Source organism: Adiantum capillus-veneris, chromosome 26 (assembly GCF_014529385.1).
Source record: "Adiantum capillus-veneris isolate H3 chromosome 26, ASM1452938v2, whole genome shotgun sequence".
Lineage (NCBI taxonomy): Eukaryota > Viridiplantae > Streptophyta > Polypodiopsida > Polypodiales > Pteridaceae > Adiantum > Adiantum capillus-veneris.
The window spans coordinates 42,101,927-42,120,824 of NC_140956.1; the positions used below are offsets into that span (position 1 = coordinate 42,101,927).

The 18,898-nt window shown below is 38.9% G+C and overlaps 1 pseudogene; it reads left to right on the plus strand.

Annotated features, from left to right (window-relative positions):
* Nucleotides 1-2,290: 2,290 nt before the first annotated feature.
* LOC147423336 (uncharacterized) lies at nucleotides 2,291-7,711 on the plus strand (annotated as a pseudogene).
* Nucleotides 7,712-18,898: the final 11,187 nt, after the last annotated feature.

Here is an 18,898-nt window from a genome sequence, read left to right on the forward strand (position 1 = left end):
TCTTACAGCTAAAAAAAAAAGTGTTACTGCCAAACAAGTTGCAACGGATGTTGAAATGTCTGTTGTCAATGAGAGGACATAGCATGTGCCTATAGAAGCAAATGATCACACTCCCCAATCAACTCCTCTTTATGGACATGCCTCAACATCGGCAGTAGCAAATCCTAGCTCAACTAAAGTCAATAAAGAATCATCCAATGGACAAACGCTCTATGAAGTGTTAGATAAGCAATGGTTGCTTGAGTTTCACTTGAAATAGACACAAGCTTTTGAGGCGAGCGGTATACCATTCAATGATATGCGCAACCCCATATTTCAAGATGCTTTAATGAGCACAAGCAAAAAAGGGTTTGTGCTTCTTATTTATAATAAGATACGCACAAAGTATCTAGATAAAGTAAAAACCAGTACTAAAAAGCCATCCTTAAACGCATGGTGATAGACTTTGTTCCTACATATGGCTGCACTATAGCGTTGGATGGATGGACCAACTGTCAGAAGAAGCCGCGCTTATCAACCGTAGAGGGTCCATGTTCATAGAAGCCATTGACACCTCTTTAAAAGAGAAGACCAGTGATTATCTAGCAAGGATATATGAGCACACCATAGCAAAGCAGGTGGGCCAAAAAATGTGACTGCAACTGTCACAGATAATGCATCCAGTTACAAGGCTACACGGAGGGCTATCCAAGTTAAGTACCTAGAGATTACTTGGGTGCCATGTGCCACGCATACTCTTAATTTTCTATTAAAAGACATTGGTAAAATGGCCATCATTAAACAAACACTGTTGGATGCAAATCATGTGGTGAAATTTATTAGAGAGCATCAATTTTTATATGCTCTTTTTTCGAATAAAATCACCCAATAAAAATTCAAGATATTTTGTGCGACAAGGTTTGCAACCACATACTATGTTCTTGCCACCTTGCAAGAAGTGAAGCCTACTTTGATTGAAATGGTAGCCGTTATACGATGGGATGCTTGGCTTAGCAAGTATCCTAGCTACCAAGAGGCAACTACAAGATATGCACAACTTGTGAACTCGCAAGTTTTTTAGCACAATGTAGAGAGAATTGTCACCCTGGCAAAACCATTTGTAGATCTTTTGTGAATATTCGACAAAGACTCTTTTGTCTTTGGTCGAGTTTATTGGTATATGTTAGAGGCATTACGCAAAGTAAGAGAGCATGTTGGCTTTGGTGCAAAGGACAAAGCTTCCATAATCACAGCTGCCAAGCCATGGGTGCAATTGCATACGCCGTTGCATGGTGCTGCATTTTTATTGGATCCCAAATTTCAAATGCACCAACAATCAGCCAATAAAGAAGTCATGACCAACTTCAAAACAGTGTGCTCTGAACTATTGGGACAGGAGGATGGAAAAACTACTTTTCATCAGCGAGTTGATTATGCTAATAGAACTGGCATGTTCCAAGATCCATGGCATATAGATGCCATTGCACACACAGTGCGCCTCTATGGTGGAAGGAGTATGGTGGAGCTAGAATGCATTCTTGTTAGGGTTCTATCTGCTGACTGCAACATCAAGTGGAAGTTGTGAGAGAAATTGGTCGGCATTTGACTTTATGCATACCAAGAAACGAAACCGGCTTCACCCTAAACGCGAGCTACTGATTTGGTCTATGTTTTTTGCAACATGAGACTTATCCATAAGCCAGTGAACATTGCATCAAGAGCCGCACAAAAGAACTACGGTGTCTTTCAAACCCATGAAGCTATAGCTACGGAAGTAGACGATGGCGATGATGAAAGATCTGCAAAACCCTTTTGGCAGTCTTCGAGACGTTCAAACCGGGCCAGGCGATAGACAGTATCTTCTTCTTTCAAGATACTTACAGATGTGCATACGATCTGTCTGGTCAGCCTTCCAAGGAGGTGATACATGCATTGTATCAAAGGATCATGTTTTTGCCATCCTATCACCTCCAGGCCTTTGAAGAAGCTTTCTACACCGGCTTCTTCACCATCAGCTCTGACATATTCGACCCAACACTACTGGCTCAACATGCAAGATACGAGTCGTTGCTCAAGATGCGAGAAACCCTAAGATGAAGAAGTAGCTCAATAGCCATGTCGGGGAAGACATGAGCAAGGAGGGGGGGGAGTGCTAGAAGCTGGACACGCCCTACGGAAAATGACAGCTCGGTAGATTATTATTTTTTGTAATTATTCATTTATTGAGAAAAACCCGACATTTCACCTTGTAAATATTGGGGCTTACAGAAGTTTCCAAATGAAATAGGAGATAGCTTCAGAATGCCTAGGTATGGATGAAGTAGATGATATGATTGTTGTGTTTGATAAAGATGAAGATGTAAGACTAAAGGTCTTTAAGTTTTTCTTGGTGTGATTATGTGAAAATTATGAAAGATCGCCATGCTACACTACTTGATATTCACCTCTCTCTCTCTCTCTCTCTCTCTCTCTCTCTCTCTCTCTCTCTCTCTCTCTCTCTCTCTCTCTCTTTAACTTTTCAATAAGAGTCATAATTACAACTAGATACAATACAGTTTGTTTGATCGAGAATACAAAAATGGACAAATGATGGGATAAATGACGAGCTGTGATTACAAAAACTTTAGCACTTTGTATTTTCTTCAAATCAAAATAGATAGGGATAAAGTGAGCAAAGTACTCAAGCCAAAGATTTAGTAACTTGTTGAGTAGTTCATTTCTGTTGAACTCAGTACTTTCAAGGGGGGTGGGAGATGGGTCTGCAGGTCCTTGTCGTGGAAAACCAGCCTAACCCGGCAATGGTCCATACATTGATGCATACTCTTGCAGCTTTTGGCTTGGGCCTCTGCACGCGAAATGTCAGGTGTCTCTCCTTGGCTCGTAAGATCTTACCCTTGGCTTGCTAATGCAAAAAGCATCTCTAATTCTTCGAGAAGTAGAACTATGGGACGTTTGCGTGCAGACATTGGATTATTGGAGTCACTTGTTGTCACTTTCTTTGCAATTAGACCATGCCCAACGCCAGAATTCTTGAGGTGGTCTAACCAATTACACCTGGATTGCATTTATTCAACCGAATAATGCAATTTATACCGAGTAAATCGTCATTATTCACGTATTCTCGTATAATATGTGGTATTTTCAAATAATTTCTAACCTTTTGATCGATAGATTATCGATCAATAGTCTTTCGCTTGAAAAAAAAATCGATCAACACTATATCGTTCGATACCGAAATCGATCGAAAGACTATCGATCGATACTGTAGATCTCCTTACAAAAAAAATATGTCACTCTTCGATACATTTTCGATCGAGATCGCTTGTAGAGCTCTCTCTCTCTCTCTCTCTCTCTCTCTCTCTCTCTCTCTCTCTCTCTCTAGCTCTCTCCTTAGTTCATACAGATTGCAGTCGTTTTTCGAGCAAGTCAGCTTCGCATATTGGTGAGCATCTTTTCTCTTCATGTTCACGTTTTTATGAAAAAATAATTTAAATTTTATTTTCACATGATTATATAATTGTATGTGTCTCTGATACACCTGCGGGCCCTCTTAGTCACATAACAGTTTAAAATTTAGGGTATAGGAATTACTATGGGTCGTATGATTTTTATATCTTACTCCCATAGTAATCTAGAAAAATTTTAGAAAACATTGACTCTTGTTCTGATATGCTTTGCAACACTCTTACTTGAGTCAATGTTCTAGGAGTTTAGATAACACCGTACATTGTTTTGATATGCTTGTCGGCACTCATACTTTGTACGATGTTTTAGGAGACCATTAGATAGCACGTGCATTTGTTTGATATGTCTCACAACACTCTTACTTTGTATGATGCTTTAGGTAAAATAAGCTCCAATGAAATGTGAGCTTACAAAAAATCATACTTCTTCCTGTGTCTGAGCCTTGGTTCTTACAAAGGAAGAATTTACTCCTAGACACGATGCCTCCTTGATCTGTGCGAATAAATTTTTTATCTAGTGAGTCATTAATCTATACACTTGTCAATATATGTATTCATGGACCACATGATTCATAGATCTACATTTTAGGTCTGTATAATGAGAAAAGTGTAATCTTAAACTACTCCCCGCATCACGATCTTCGGTTCCGTTGTGTAGATCTGGGTTGCATGATTTGTTATTCGACATTTGTTTTATTTGTGAATAATGGTCGATTAATACGTTTCAAAGATTTATCCGCACGTATCATTCGCTGCCACATCAGTTTTATTCAAAATAACGTTTTACTGCTTACATATCAATCAAAAGACTATCGATCGACATTTGTATCAATCAAAAGACTATCGATCGATAGGGTATTGATCAAAACAGTACCGATCGATTTTGAAATAGTATAAAAAGTCCAGATTTACGTGTTTTATGTACAATTTTCTTCACCAAAGTGTCAAGTTACCCCCGCCATAGAAAGGTTGAATTGTCAACTTAAACAATCCTTTGATTTTTTAAGAAAATATATTATTTTTAATGTTAAAACATCAAAAATAAACAAAATGGATAGATTTAATCATCTATAATTCCAGCAATAGAAGTTATTCTTTAACTCTATTGTTTTAGCATAAATAAATAATTCTAAGCACTAGAGGCTATCTTTTTAGCTATAGTGTCTTAGTACGAATGTATAACTCTAAATATTAGAGGCTATACTCTTATCTCTATTTGTTTAGGAATAGATAAATAAATAATTCTAAGCATTAGAGGCTATTTTATTAGCTATAGTTTCTTAGTGCGAGTGTATAATTCTAAACATTAGAGGCTACACTCTTAGCTCTATTTGTTTTAGAATAGATACTAAAAGTGATATTTGATGGTTGACATCTATCATAGCTATAATATGTGTAGAAGATCAAAATAAGCATCTATGTGCAATTAAACGGTTATCAAAGCTTATTTAAATTGTAATACTTCTATACTTGGTTGTTTGAGCAGGGTCTCCTACTTCTAAGTGTGGATAAGATATACACATACATGTAGGGTCTTTTGGTTGTCATGACCAAATGTTCTTACCTCCATATAGACATAGAATAGGTCCACTTAGTACCTCTTGGTTGTTATGAGATGATTCTCTTATTTCCAAGTGAGCTTTAAGGTATGAAGTAGGATTCACTTGGTTGTTATCGAGCTTATGCTCTTACCTCTAAGTGAATATGGTGGATCACCTATAGAATTCACTAGCTTGTGATCGAGCGAAAGCTCTTACCTCCTAGTGAATATTAATCATGCATGGTACTTAGGAGTCACATGGATGTTATTGATTTCATGCTCTTACCTCTATGTTGATATAGAAATTAGAGACCTCAGTTATTTTAGGATCGATTGGTTGTGTTTGAGCAGTAGCTCCAACCTCCAAGAGACATAGATAGTGGAATGTGAGATGACTCCATCGCTCATTTAGGTTTTCTTGAGAAAACGATCTTTACCTCCTAGTAGCCAAGAATGTCATATCCATTGGTGATTTTCCCTAAAATATTATCTTAACACTATTCGTTCATCATTTTAATTTAGCAAATCATATCTATAACCTTTTATCTTTCTCATTGCGCGATTATGGTGAAAAATTATAATCATAGTGTATCTATTGATTGTAGGATATATTTTGTTGAAGTCAGAAAGCATGGTGTGAGGAAAAGAGTGGAGATATGTGGAGGAAATAGAGAAAGGCAAACCAATTTTGTTTGTGGAATGCAAACATTGTGGGCATAAGTGGCACGGCAATGCAACTCGCATCAATGAACATTTATTCGGCACTAGTCCCAATGTGAAAGAATGTGGAGAACTACCTAAAGACATATGGGTCCATTTTGCAGGGTATGTAAAGAGATGCAAACAAGCAGGACTTCTTCCTAAGAGACAAAAGCGTATGACAGGTGGGTCATCTGTCAACATAGAAGAAGTGAGTGTAGATCAAGAGGACGTGCGAGCTAGCCAAGGACCTTCAATGGGAACAACCAAACACCTCAAAGTCCTTACACTTTTCCAAATGGTGCCATGGGAGGGATGGATGCAAGTCCGAGGACATCCAGCAGAGCTGCTACGCCTGAGACTCTACACGCAGCATTAACTCAACAGGACATGCTCAAATTGCATCTAAAGTGGACACGAGCCTTCATGGCTTATGGAATCCCATTTAATGTCATAAGAAATCCTATTTTCAAAGATGCACTAATGTCAACTGCAAAAAAAGGATTCATATATCCTGATTATAATAAAATGTGAATAGAGTATGTGGACAAATTCAAGAGCAATACATAAGTGATTCTTAAGCGAACGGTGCTTGACTTTGTTCCAATGTTTGGCTATAACATAGCGCTCGACGGATGGACCAGCTTCTGTCAGAAAAAACCATTGATTAATGTCATGGTAATTTGTCGCAAAGGTGCAATGTTTTTGGAAGCCATTGATACCTCAATGAAAGAGAAGACATCTCTCTACTTGACAAGGTATATGAGCGAGCTATCACTCGACTGGGTGGACCAAAGAATGTGACAACTATTGTTACAGATAATGCTTCGAACTACAAAGGAGCGGGTTTAGCCATTATGGAAAAGTACTCAGAAATTACATGGCTTGGATGTGCAACACACACCCTAAATTTACTCCTAAAGGATATGGGAAGATTATCATTCATAAAACAGGTTCTTATTGATGTGAATCGCGTAGTCAAGTTTATACAGGAACATCAGTTTACATATGCTTTATTTCGCTCCATCTCTGAAAAAATCACTTCAAATTTTTTGTGTCACACAATTCGCTACAGCATACTATGTTTTGAATAATCTCATTGAAGTGCGAGTGGATCTTACCAAAACTGTTGCAGATCGCCATTGGGAGGCTTGGCTCAGTAAGTATCCAAGCCACCGCAAAGCAGCTCAAAAATGTGTGTCCTTGGTGCAATCTCCTCTCTTTTGGTGGAACATTGACAAACTTGTTGGTGTTAGTAAGCCCTATGTGGAATTACTAAGGGTTGTTGACCTAGATAAGTTTGTCATTGGTAAGGTTTATCGGATCATGTCTGAGGTGTTGCGTCAAACCAAAGAATACAACCACTATAGTGTAAGGGAGAAAACACAGATCGTGCAACTTGTGGAGAAACGATGGGCTCAAATGCGCACACCATTGCATGGTGCAGCATTTGTCTTGGATCCAAAGTTTTAGACGAATGGACAAGCTTCCAACAAAGAGGTAATGAGAGACTTTAGAAACGTCTGCTCGCAGTTGTTGCCAGGCGACGATGGCATGGATGCATTCCAGCAAAGGGTGGATTATTGCTAGTAGGGAAGGAACTTTCGGAGATCCCTGGGTTCTTGATAGTGTAAAAAGGTTTTCAGGCCCAATATAGTGAAAATAATATGGAGGAGACGTAGTTGAGTTACAACATGTGGCGACCAGGGTGCTTTCAATCACGGCATCCAGTGGTAGCTATGAGCGCAATTGGTCTTCTTATGACTTTGTACACTCAAAGCATAGAAATCGCTTAAGTCTTGCTCATGCCGTAGACCTTGTGTACGTCTTTTGTAACATGCATCTCATTCAGGCACCCACGAAGATAGCCATATGGGCAACCAAAGTACACTTTGGAGTGCTTTAGACTCATGAAACGATGGCGGAACAGAGGTGTAGCGACGATGAGATGGAGTGGGAAGTGGCTTCAGAATGTTTAGACAATGAAGAGGTTGATGACCTGGTGCCTGTGATAGATGGCAAAATGTAAACATCTTTTCATGATAATGTATCTACTCTATCTCACTATAGCTCACTATTGAGCTATATATCTCACTTTTTTGAATTAAGAGCAACATGCACACCTTTGGACAATGCATAAGTCTTCTCCATTAAGTTTTTTTCAAGTATTGAGGAGAGTTCGCATAAATGTAAGTATTGAGGACATGATGTGGCAACCAAATAAAATAACATTAACACATCCTAAACAAAATGACATCTACAAACCAAATTCTCAACAAAGTCATTAATTAGCAACTCCAAAACGTATTCATTGCCATAAACATAGAGAGAATACAATGCGTCTCAAAAAAGGATAGGGTAATTTGCCATTCAAATTTCCAACTACAGTCTACAATGTCTTTGAGAAACTATGATATCCACCGCTTCTTCAAGATCTGTGTTCAATGCTTCCTCAAGCATATACACCGTTTCTTAAATATCTGCCTCGTCACTTGGTCCTGCTTCCTTAGGCATGTGAGAGAGAGGACCATATCGCGATTCGTATCTGGCAAGTTTTTGCGATAAAACAACTTCTTCTGCTTCTTTGGCTGTCAACTTCTCTTGTAGCGAGAGAACGCTCTCTCCCTGGCTGGCTAGTGTAGCCCCCTAAGACATGATATTAACAGTTTGTTCATGCTCATCTGGTAAAAGCACCACTGGCCTCTTTCGTGCAGGTGGATCTGCCTCCCCACGATGCACTTATGCCCTTTCTTTAGCTCTTCCAAGTCCGACACCAGCGTTGAAAGGACAATCTGTCCAAAGGGCATGCTTTTTCATTATATCTTGCACAAAGACTTGCTGGATGAAGTACATGGCAACTTGATTATTATTAGGTAGACTGCACTCCTTTTGAATGGAGCGTACAAGCAACACACGCACGAGTCCTTTGTGTTACAAATCTGAGATTTTCAATGGTGATGTTGCCTTGGCACGACCTGACCTCCTAAACAGTACGTCTTTCAAAAAAAAGGAGGGACAACACTTACGTATGTCCTCCAATTTCATTGGTTCGCCCTCCAAACCCTCGGGCTTCGCGGCCTTGACAAAGAGTAAGGAGAGGTCTTGAGCCCCGTAACACAGGCTCTCCTCTTTGAGGATGCGTTGAGACTCCTCGTGGTCGAACTCACCATCGACATGGGGAGGAGCGTATGGGATTGCGATTTCCTATCGAATTCACACGATAATAAAATATTAGATCAAAATGATAGATACATATTGATTAAAAAACTACAATTGATGGTACAATCAATATTCAACATACACAATTTTAAAATTCACATCTCTCTCACCACTTTGACAACACCAATGTAATAAAATAGCATGTAATTTCAAGACAATGGACATGAGACAAGAAAATAATGTTTCATTGCAAAGTATAAACTCAAATTACAAGGTATGATTTCAATCATTGGATGGCCTCAAGCCTGCACTATTTGGGAGTGTGCGACCAACATGCTTAATGCCTCCTAACATGTTGAGGAGATCATGTGAGGACTTGCGCTGGGTGGGATTGGGAGATACACAAGTGCGCATGACTTATTGAAAGCGTCTAAGGAAAGCAATATAATTAATGTCATCATCCTTAGGTAAATATTTAAGGAGTTCTTAAAATTTTTTACAAAGGGAATAGATATCTTAGCTGCGCGTGTAGACTGGAGGATTTGTGGATATACATTCGGGAGCCACCCACCAATATTGCTTGCTCTAGGTTTCCCTTGTCGATGGGAGAAGATCTTGCAACTTTGAAAATGTGTTCTCTGTGGGGAACAAGGTTCCACTACTCCAATCACATATGCCCACATATACTCCAGCCCAACCAAAACGCAACAATATATTACTTCCATGAACATCATTGTGAGTGATGTTATTCACGTGTAAAAAGATGAAGGTTTGGAGCAATCCATTAATGATAGGCCATATATTCTGCTTGACGACTTCAACTGTCCCCTTGACGTCTTTGAAACCCTTGCTCTCTCATGGCCACATTCATCCCCTCCTTTTGGAGTCTCTCTAGCCAATGGTCAAGGTTTCCAGCATTCCACATCTTGAAGATGAAGGTGGGAGCTCGCATGGCGTGTCTTGCCAATTTAGAGCAGCAATGATTCCACTATGAGTGATATTCATAATTGTGGCCTCATACAGCACTATGTCATCGGCACTCTTTTGGCCCCATCACCCTTGACTAGCTTGCCGACGTAAAATTCATTTGTGAAGGTCTCATGATTGACTTTCACCTTCGTGACCATGTCGTATCTACCTTCTCCAATGCTTGTAATTTGTGGAAATTCACTGCAAGCCATGCGCATGATGACAAGGTTGCATGGGTCTAAACTTCCCATGTTGGGCAGCATTGGGACATTGCTAGAGATTGGTACTTCCGAAGCAGCAGGCACTTCGGGTACATCCTTGGGCTCTTCTATGTGCGTTCTCTTTCCCTATTGCTTCATGCTTCTATATAGGACCTCTGCTTCCTTCATGCGGTCCATGAAGCCAGACTTCCCTTTAATTTGCTTATCAAGGGTTTCTGCAACTCTGCAAACTTGCCCTATGATTCGACTCACGTTGTGGCCCAACTGACCACCTATAAGGACTTCAATCTCACCTAAAGCACTACAAAATTTTGCAACTAGTGCTGCATATATAGCACTACATAATTCATCCAAAAATGATTTGTACGAGGACTCTTGCAAGACTTCCAGGAGGCGATCACTGCGTAATCCATAAAGATGAGTCCCTGCAAATTCTTTGACATATTTGCGCTCAACTTTTGTTATCTTGCCTATAGTACCCATGATGTGTGTAGAAGCTAAAACTAAGAAACAAAAAACCATAACTTCTCATCAGTATAAGTGACATGTAATGCAACACATTCTAGTTATCCTTTGCAACCTATATACGCAACACAACCATGAAGCAATCACCCTAAACCCTAAACCACAGGTCCACATGAATGTAATTTATGATTAACATACACAAGAACGTCCACACGATTATGCATGATGTTAATTATGATTTTTCATATCATAAAAAAATATGTTATGATTTTTCAAATCAAAAACCTTGCATGTATGAGATGCTATCGATAGGAATGTGATGAATTCATACAAATACACATTGTTTTACAAATTACAAAGACCAACGTAAAGTGTGGTTCAAGTGTGTATCCCTCTCATTGTAAGGATCTAAGAAAATCCTAAGCACCAGACGCAGGGATTTATCCTCGTTGTAAGAGCAAAGGATAAACGTTTGATCCAAACGCCGAGAACGATCACACTTTAAAAATCAGTAGATCATCAGATAATGGTTTTTTTCCACAAATCGTGTTTGAGAGAAACTCTCTTCAAGATACCCATGAAGAAACGTTGTCTTCACATCCATTTGGACCAATTCCATGTCCTCAATGGCTACTAGACCAAGCACAAGATGCAATGTAGTCATCTTGACCACAGGAGAAAAGACTTCATCGAAATCTATGCCTTTCGTTTGCTTGAACCTTTAGCAACCAATCTAGCCTTATACTTAGGCTCGCGATCATTTGTCGTGTACTTCTTCTTGTACACCCATTTGCATGACAATGCCTGTTTATCCACAGGTAACTCTGTCAATTCCCAAGTTTAATTTTATAAGATTGAGTTATACTCAGATTGCATAGCCTCTTCCCACTTCACTCTATCATCCATTTCAATGGTGTACTAGGTGACCAATTGATTAAATAAGTAGTCGTCATAACAGCTTCGCCCCAAAACTCTTGAGGGAAGTTGGCCATAGACAACATAGAAGTGACCCGTTCTTGAATGGTTCCATTCATCCTCTCAGCCACACCGTTCTGGGCAGGTGTAAAAGACGTGCTAAATTGTCTTCTAATGCCTTTTTTACTACACAAATTCTTGAACTCGGATGAGATGTACTCACCTCCATTGTCACTTCGCAAAGCTATAAGCTTTTTACCCGATTGGTTATCTACCAAGGCTAAGAACTTATGAAAGATGCTAAAGACATCGCTCTTTTGCTTCAAGAGATAAACCAGTTAGGAAGTATGATGCTCCCCCTAGGGAATTGACTGGCATAGTTCCACACAAGTCACTATGAATGAGATCTAGAGAACTTCCTAACTCTTGTCTAAAGGCATTGGTCTAATGCTCCCCCTAGAGACTTGACTGGCATAGTTCTACACAAGTCAGTATGAATGAGATCTAGAGAACTTCCTAACTCTTTGTCTAAAGGCGTTAATGTCAACCTAGTTTCTCACATAAAGAGAAGTTAGAGCAATCTAACATAGAGATATAACCAAAACACTACAAGACTTTCATTCCCTTCTGACTCCATATGACCTAGCCGACTATGCCACAACTACGTAGACGACACCTCGTCTACGTAGTTAATGTCAACCTAGTTTCTCACATAAAGAGAAGTTAGATCAATCTAACATAGGGATATAACCAAAACACTACAAGACTTTCATTCCCTTCTGACTCCATATGACCTAGCCGGCTATGCCACAACTACGTAGACGACACCTCGTCTACACAAATAGAATTCTCATGAAAGAGACATAAAGTGAGTACAATGAGCCAGACTTTTGGCCTATAAGGATGACCAGATTTCCCTTTCTAATAATCCAAGAACCATGAGAAAATATGGTAGTGTAACCCAAATCATCCAATTGTCCAATAGACATCTAACTCTTTGTCAATTTGGGTACATGTCTGACATTTTGTAGCATAAACTCAGTGCCATTACGTATAGAAAACTTGATGCCGACACAACAAATATCTAGCTCATAAGAATTTCCTAGCTTCATTGTGCCATGTGTGGCAGTATATGTGGAAAACCACTCCTTGTGAGGAGTCACGTGAAAGCTAGCGCCTGAGTCCACAATCCAATTCCGCGCATAACACTTGTCAAGAGCTCACAATGCATCAGGACTCAAAACTAATGTGAAAATCAACACATCATTTGGCACATCAAAAACTCTCTCAATGGCTAGAGACTCAATCACACTAAGCTCTTCAATCTTCATGTTGCTTTTAAGTTTTTCAGACTTTGCTTTCTACTTGCCTTTATCACATTGCAATGTGCGGCAATCTTTCTTCAAGTGTCCCTTTTTATGGCAATAACACTGAACATTTCTCATGTGTTTGCCATGACCTTGCCTGCAATTCTGAGAAAGACCGTGGCTACAATCACGTTGCCTTTTCTTGTCACGATTGCCACTAGCCACATACGCATCACCATGCCCACTCGCATCAAGAGATTGACGTCAAATCTCCTCAATGAGCAACACACTAGAAACATCATTGAAAACTAGCTTGCCATTAGGTGCATAATTGCTTATGGCTGTGTTGAAGGTGCCCCATGACAATGGTAGCGAGCATAGCAAGAAAATAGCCTTTATTTTAGCACCGAAATTGAGGCCTTTTGAAGTAATCTGTGAAAAATATTGTTGAACTTGTTCAAGTGAGAACTAACATTAGTGCCCTCTTTCATATTCATGCGCATAAGCTTGTTCATCAAGAAAACCTTGTTTGAGGCATTGTTGCCATCCCATGTTGCACACATTTTGTCAACTTGTCCTCAAAGAGTATCATAAACCACCTTATATAGGCCACTATGAGATTGTTACAACTATCCACATAGTAGAATCTCAATTTTATTGGCCCTCCCTTCAAAAAGATGTTGTTACATATGTCACACAATTGTTTGTTGTCAACAATTCAAGCACCATCATGGTAATCAGTATGATTTTTTGATGCATTTACCTATTCTTAACTCTATTTGGCAACACATTTCTATGATTTGGACCATCATAGATATATTTAGAAAACATACTTACTTTTCACCACGACTCTATTATTCATTAAGTATATTTTTATTTTGCATGGAATGCCTAAATCTATCATATCTAATCAAGGTAGACGTCTTTGCAATGATTTTTGGATAACTCTTTTCACAAATTTAAGCACTCAAATAGCCTTCACTTCTACATTTCATCCAAAATCTAGTGGACAAACCAAAGCAAACAGTAGCACCATTCTAGATCTTTTACGAACATACACTCATGAGAGACCAGGAACTTGAGATACATACATTCACTTGCTTCAATTTGCATACAAAAACACTCTTCATTTACCCATTGAAAAAGAATCATTTCAAATTGTATATGGATACTGATTGCCTACTCTTTTATGTTGCATTTCTCATAAACTATCACATGTTGATAAAAATTTTCAACAACACGTCCAAATTTTGGAGCAAACAAAACAAAAAATTCACAAAGCACAACATGCATGCCGCAAACAAATAAATAAAAAGAGATAACCCATGGAATTCAAAGAGGGAGATTTTGTCATGCTTCGCATGCGTAGACACCGGTCTTGTTGTCAAGTTAGCACCACGATAGTATGGTCCATTTAAAACCACTAATTGTATTAATGATAATTCTTTTTTATTAGCTCTCCCTGACTCTTGAAAAATTCATAACACGTTTCACATAAGTCTTCTTTGTCCTTTCAAAGGTTTTCTACCATCACTCATTATAATTGATGATCCACCCTTTTTAGATGAAGATTCTAAAAATCCTTGTGTCTAAGATCATAATAGACCATCAAGACACTTTGACATGCAGTGATATGGTGCATCGTAAGCATTTCCTTAAGTATAAGAATCGCCACTTGAAAGCGCCAAGTGAATACCAACTAGGTTTTTTCGCTCTCATCCTAGTATCCTAGAAGCATATCAAACGTCTAAAAGTTGAAATTTTTTATTCTTTACCTGAGGTTTGTCCTTTGGCTAATGATTGTTGGTTTTCATACCTTAGGTTGGCCCTTTGACAATTCATTCTGTGGTTAATTGATGCCGAGGTTTGCACTTTGATGTTGAGGTTTTCCCTTTGAATGTTAGACTGTGATATTTGATATACAAGGTTTTCCTCTTTCAATGTATCATCCAGAGTTTCCCTTAGAACAGTGTAAAAGGTGATTTTTTCAATCATACTCTTCTTATCTTTGTTAGAGGGCATGCTAACAAGATCTCTTCAATTTAGCAAATATTTGGATAGTGGATTGCACTTATCTTTTTTGTTTCCTTTTTCTTCAGGATATTATTATGAGTAGTGGAAATCTCCCTTTGAGTACTTTACTTGATTTAACATATATCGTGTGGAGATCTGCATCGTCTCCATACAAATTTTAAAGATTCCTAGTTCTATTTTTCGCAACTGAGATCGATTGCTTCCCTATTGGGGACGATTGTTATCACTATGACTATTTTTGGACATTTTCTCAATTTTATTCATGTTTTATTCTAAAAAACTTTATTCATAAGAAGCAATGTAAATAGAACTCTCCTTTACCTACTATTCTTAGATTTTAAGTGAAAAGCAACCACTTCTATTTTTGCACACATGCATGGAGAGAGATCAAGAATCCCGAAATCGCGTCTTCATGCACACTGCACCTTTTTCAGCAGGAATCAACTTTTTGTCTCTTCAGGAGGAAGACAAGCACTCCAAGAGAGTCTTGATCAAACAAGCTAGTGTTTTATCCCCCTTTCAAATCCAATGAAGCCATCAAAATTTCCATCAGAGCAAAGCTACAGAAGATACACTTTTGCCTCTTTTGTGCTACTTTTCTCTTTTAATCATGGCATACACTCTCTTTATTATGTAGCTCTTGTTCTCTTATCTTTCATATATTTATCTTATTGTAATTCATGCTCTATGGGATGAATAAAGAGGCAGAAGACAAATACGCAATCATAATTGAGGGCAATGGTTGGTACTCAATATGGTATTTTGTGTTTTGATTCTTGTTTACGTATGAATCAAAGTTGTGTTGAAAGAGTTGGGAAGATTTTTGGAAGCCATCACAAGTACACAGGTTACATTCCCAGATTTATAATATGTTCCTTTTTGTGTTCAGACCTTTTGTTGGGGTTTCTCTGAAGTTATGGTTCTTATGCCATTGTTGGCATTTTTTCAATTTATTGGTTTTTGTGGTTGGTTTTCTCAATACATTTGGTTTTAAGGTACACTTCAACATTATTGTGTAATTATATTTAGAGAGAGAGAGAGAGACAGAGAGAGAGAGAGAGGACATCTGGTGCCCTCATACCCTTAGCCACTTTTTATGTTTTCAATTCTAATCTCTGGTGCACCCTAAATCGTTGAGGATGCAGCCCTTCTCCTTAGTCAATGTCAATAGAGTGGGGTTGGAGCATCTATTGTCCAATTCTCATAAAAACCTAGTTATAAAATGCTCGCAAAAAAAAAAAAATTGTTTCATATTGCATATTTCTTAAACATTAACACAATATGTGAGTCTATGGGAAGGGATCCTAAATGTAATTCGAGGAGATGCATGTATGACAAGGGTTTCTATTTACAGAAAGGATGACTATGTTATATAAAGAGTTGGTTGGGTGAAGCTTTAGTGTGCTTTTCTAATCCTCTTAGAGAGGTACAACATGCAACGATACGTGTATGCCCTTTGAGTAATTTGGATTTTGTATTTTGACTTCTTTTATGTGTGACTGGCAGCCGGTGCTAACTCAAAACACTTGGTGCTATTTTTGGCCAAGGAGGGAGATAAAGACAAGGCCAAGGACAAATATCAAGGAAAAAGCAAGGAGAAACCTTTGCATGCAATCCAAATCTTGTAATAGAAGTCTCACTGTGAGGAGACTAATGAGTGCTATTCTCAACAACTTCAATATGGCAGCACACAATGGGTCTATATGACCTTGCCAAGATATACAGCTTCATTAATGGGTTTACGGGTAGAATTTCCATCAATGGCGATGTCACCCACAATTTTCTCAGCTAATCATTGTTGAAAGCTACCACATATCGATATCACTCCAGTCGGAGAGTACTGACAAGGTCAGTGAGGCAGCTAAGTAAAGCTGCTAAGGCAAGGTAAGGGTTTTTTGGATAGTTTGGAATGTGATTGAGTCCTTTGGCGAGGAGCTTACGTACTATAGCATTGTTGATAATGTTGAGGTTTTTAGTGCAGACATGGTTCCCACATTCTTTAAAATTCCTACAAAATGAGGAAAAATGAATGCAAGTACAATGAGGGATTGTTTCTTGTCTAAGAAAGTCATTGTTAAGAACTAATCCTTTTAAAGGATGGTGATATCTCCATCCAATGAGAATGTTGTCAAGTAGTTTATGATTACCAAAAAATATGTCAAAACACTCACAAAAGAGACTCTTAGGTGGGATCCAATCAAGGAGAATGTTGTGATAAAGATAGTGTATGTAGGTAGCACCAAAATTCGAATCAACTTTGCTGAGAACTTTTCTTCCACATGGATTTGTAGACACCTGCAATATATTTAAGGGTTAGATTTCAGGGAAGTTTCTGATAGCCGGGAATCTGCCTCTCCCTCTAGTAATGCTACGAGACTTTCCTCGATTAGATGAGGAGCTAGGTGTAATAAAGGAGGTAAAGGAGTTGGGAGTAGCTAAAGAGTTAGCTCTTTTAAAAGCAGGAGATTCATCCTCTTCAATACACAGTTTTAGCAGATTAGTGATGAATTTGACTCCTTTGTAATTTTCATATGTGGTGAGGTAAAGACCGGGTTCCTCAGCTTTTAGTTCTTTCAGAATATCATGCATCAGTCCTCGGAAGATGTTAAAGGCAATTTGAGCAATCACAATCTGCTTGGCCTGTCCACCTAGCCAAGAGCAGATGGGGGATAGATGAAAGTCTACTGGTTTCTCTGGGAATAAAAGTTCCAAATGGTTGAGGATAAACCATATAGCATGGTCAAACCACATAATGCTTGATTCACAGGAAGCTTTGGGGTCTAGAAATCTGCAAGCACATTTTACATAGGGGCGGAAGATGTTCCAGATGGACTTTGTGTAGAAGTCCGGATTACTTTTAGCAAACTCCATGCTACCCTTAGTACGAATGTACAATCCAGTATTAGATGAGCATTTGGAGTGATCGATCAGGTGTAGGTTAAAAGGGGCTTTAATCAGTTCACCTTTGTCCAAGAAATGTCCACCTTTTAGAATTTTAAGTTTGCAGTCTTCCACTGTTGATGCAGGGAGGTTGGCCAAGTAAACCCAGGTTTCACTAAGAATTGGAGCCAAGAAGGCTTTTTTTGGTAGAACCCAGAGTTGCTTGTCTACACCGAGAGATTCAATTTCTATTTGTCTTAATGGTAATACAAGAAAGACTTTTGAGATTTTAGGGACCATCTTAAGGAGATTGACATCATTCAGAGAGCAGAGGTTAGATTGAAACTCTTTTACTGCCTCTAGAGCAGCACTATCCCGACAGAAGATGCCGCCTATTGAAGGGATAGCAGGGGTATTACGGGTGCAAATAAATGATGCATTAAGTCCACAGAGTTTTCATAGGAAATTTAACAGCTCAGCACCAGACGAAGAGAACAGGGCAAGATCTTGCTGATATTGTGAAGCAAGGACGGGAAGCTGTGCAATGTAATGGGCCTGCAAATTAAAACCTTCTAGGGGGTCTTTGTCCAAAGATGCTAGAATTTTTACCCAATCATTAAACGATAACATATGTAAGACTGAAAGTTTTTTGTCCGAAATTAGAGCAGAATCATAAATAAGTTGTGAAGCATCCAGACTGCTAATACATCTGAGGACCAGAGAAGAGGCCACAGAGAGGGGCTCCGAGGTGAGTTTCAAACCTTGAGATAGGGCAAGAGTCTGCAAAAAAAGTTGCGGTCAGGTAAATTATTTCTTGCCATAGTATGTGATACATGATTTGGCTTTCCTAGCAAGGAAAGGTCTAGTTCTAGCAGCTATGGTATCTTTTGGTGCATGGTCTTTTATGAAGAGATTGATCTGGTCAAGGATCTTTGCGTGATTCTTAGGGTTGTGATTTGTACTCATGCGAGCTGTCAATCTATACTGTGAGCAGTCCTGAAACACAGTTGATATAAAGATTAGAAAAGTGTCTTTGAGGTAAAGTCTTTTTTTGGTCCTGCAACCCTTCAACCGGCTGAGTCAAAGACTATGGTAGCCGTGAGCAAGGAACCAGAAGAGAGCCTAAAAAGGGGGCCACCTAACACCAGACTACCAATGAAGGATTTATCGACTGTGGGTCCAATTTTAGAGCTCTATTCTAATGAGAATTTCTTAGGCCAGCATCCCGGTTTCCCCAGAGGGGAGACCCTATGTATAGGATGTGTG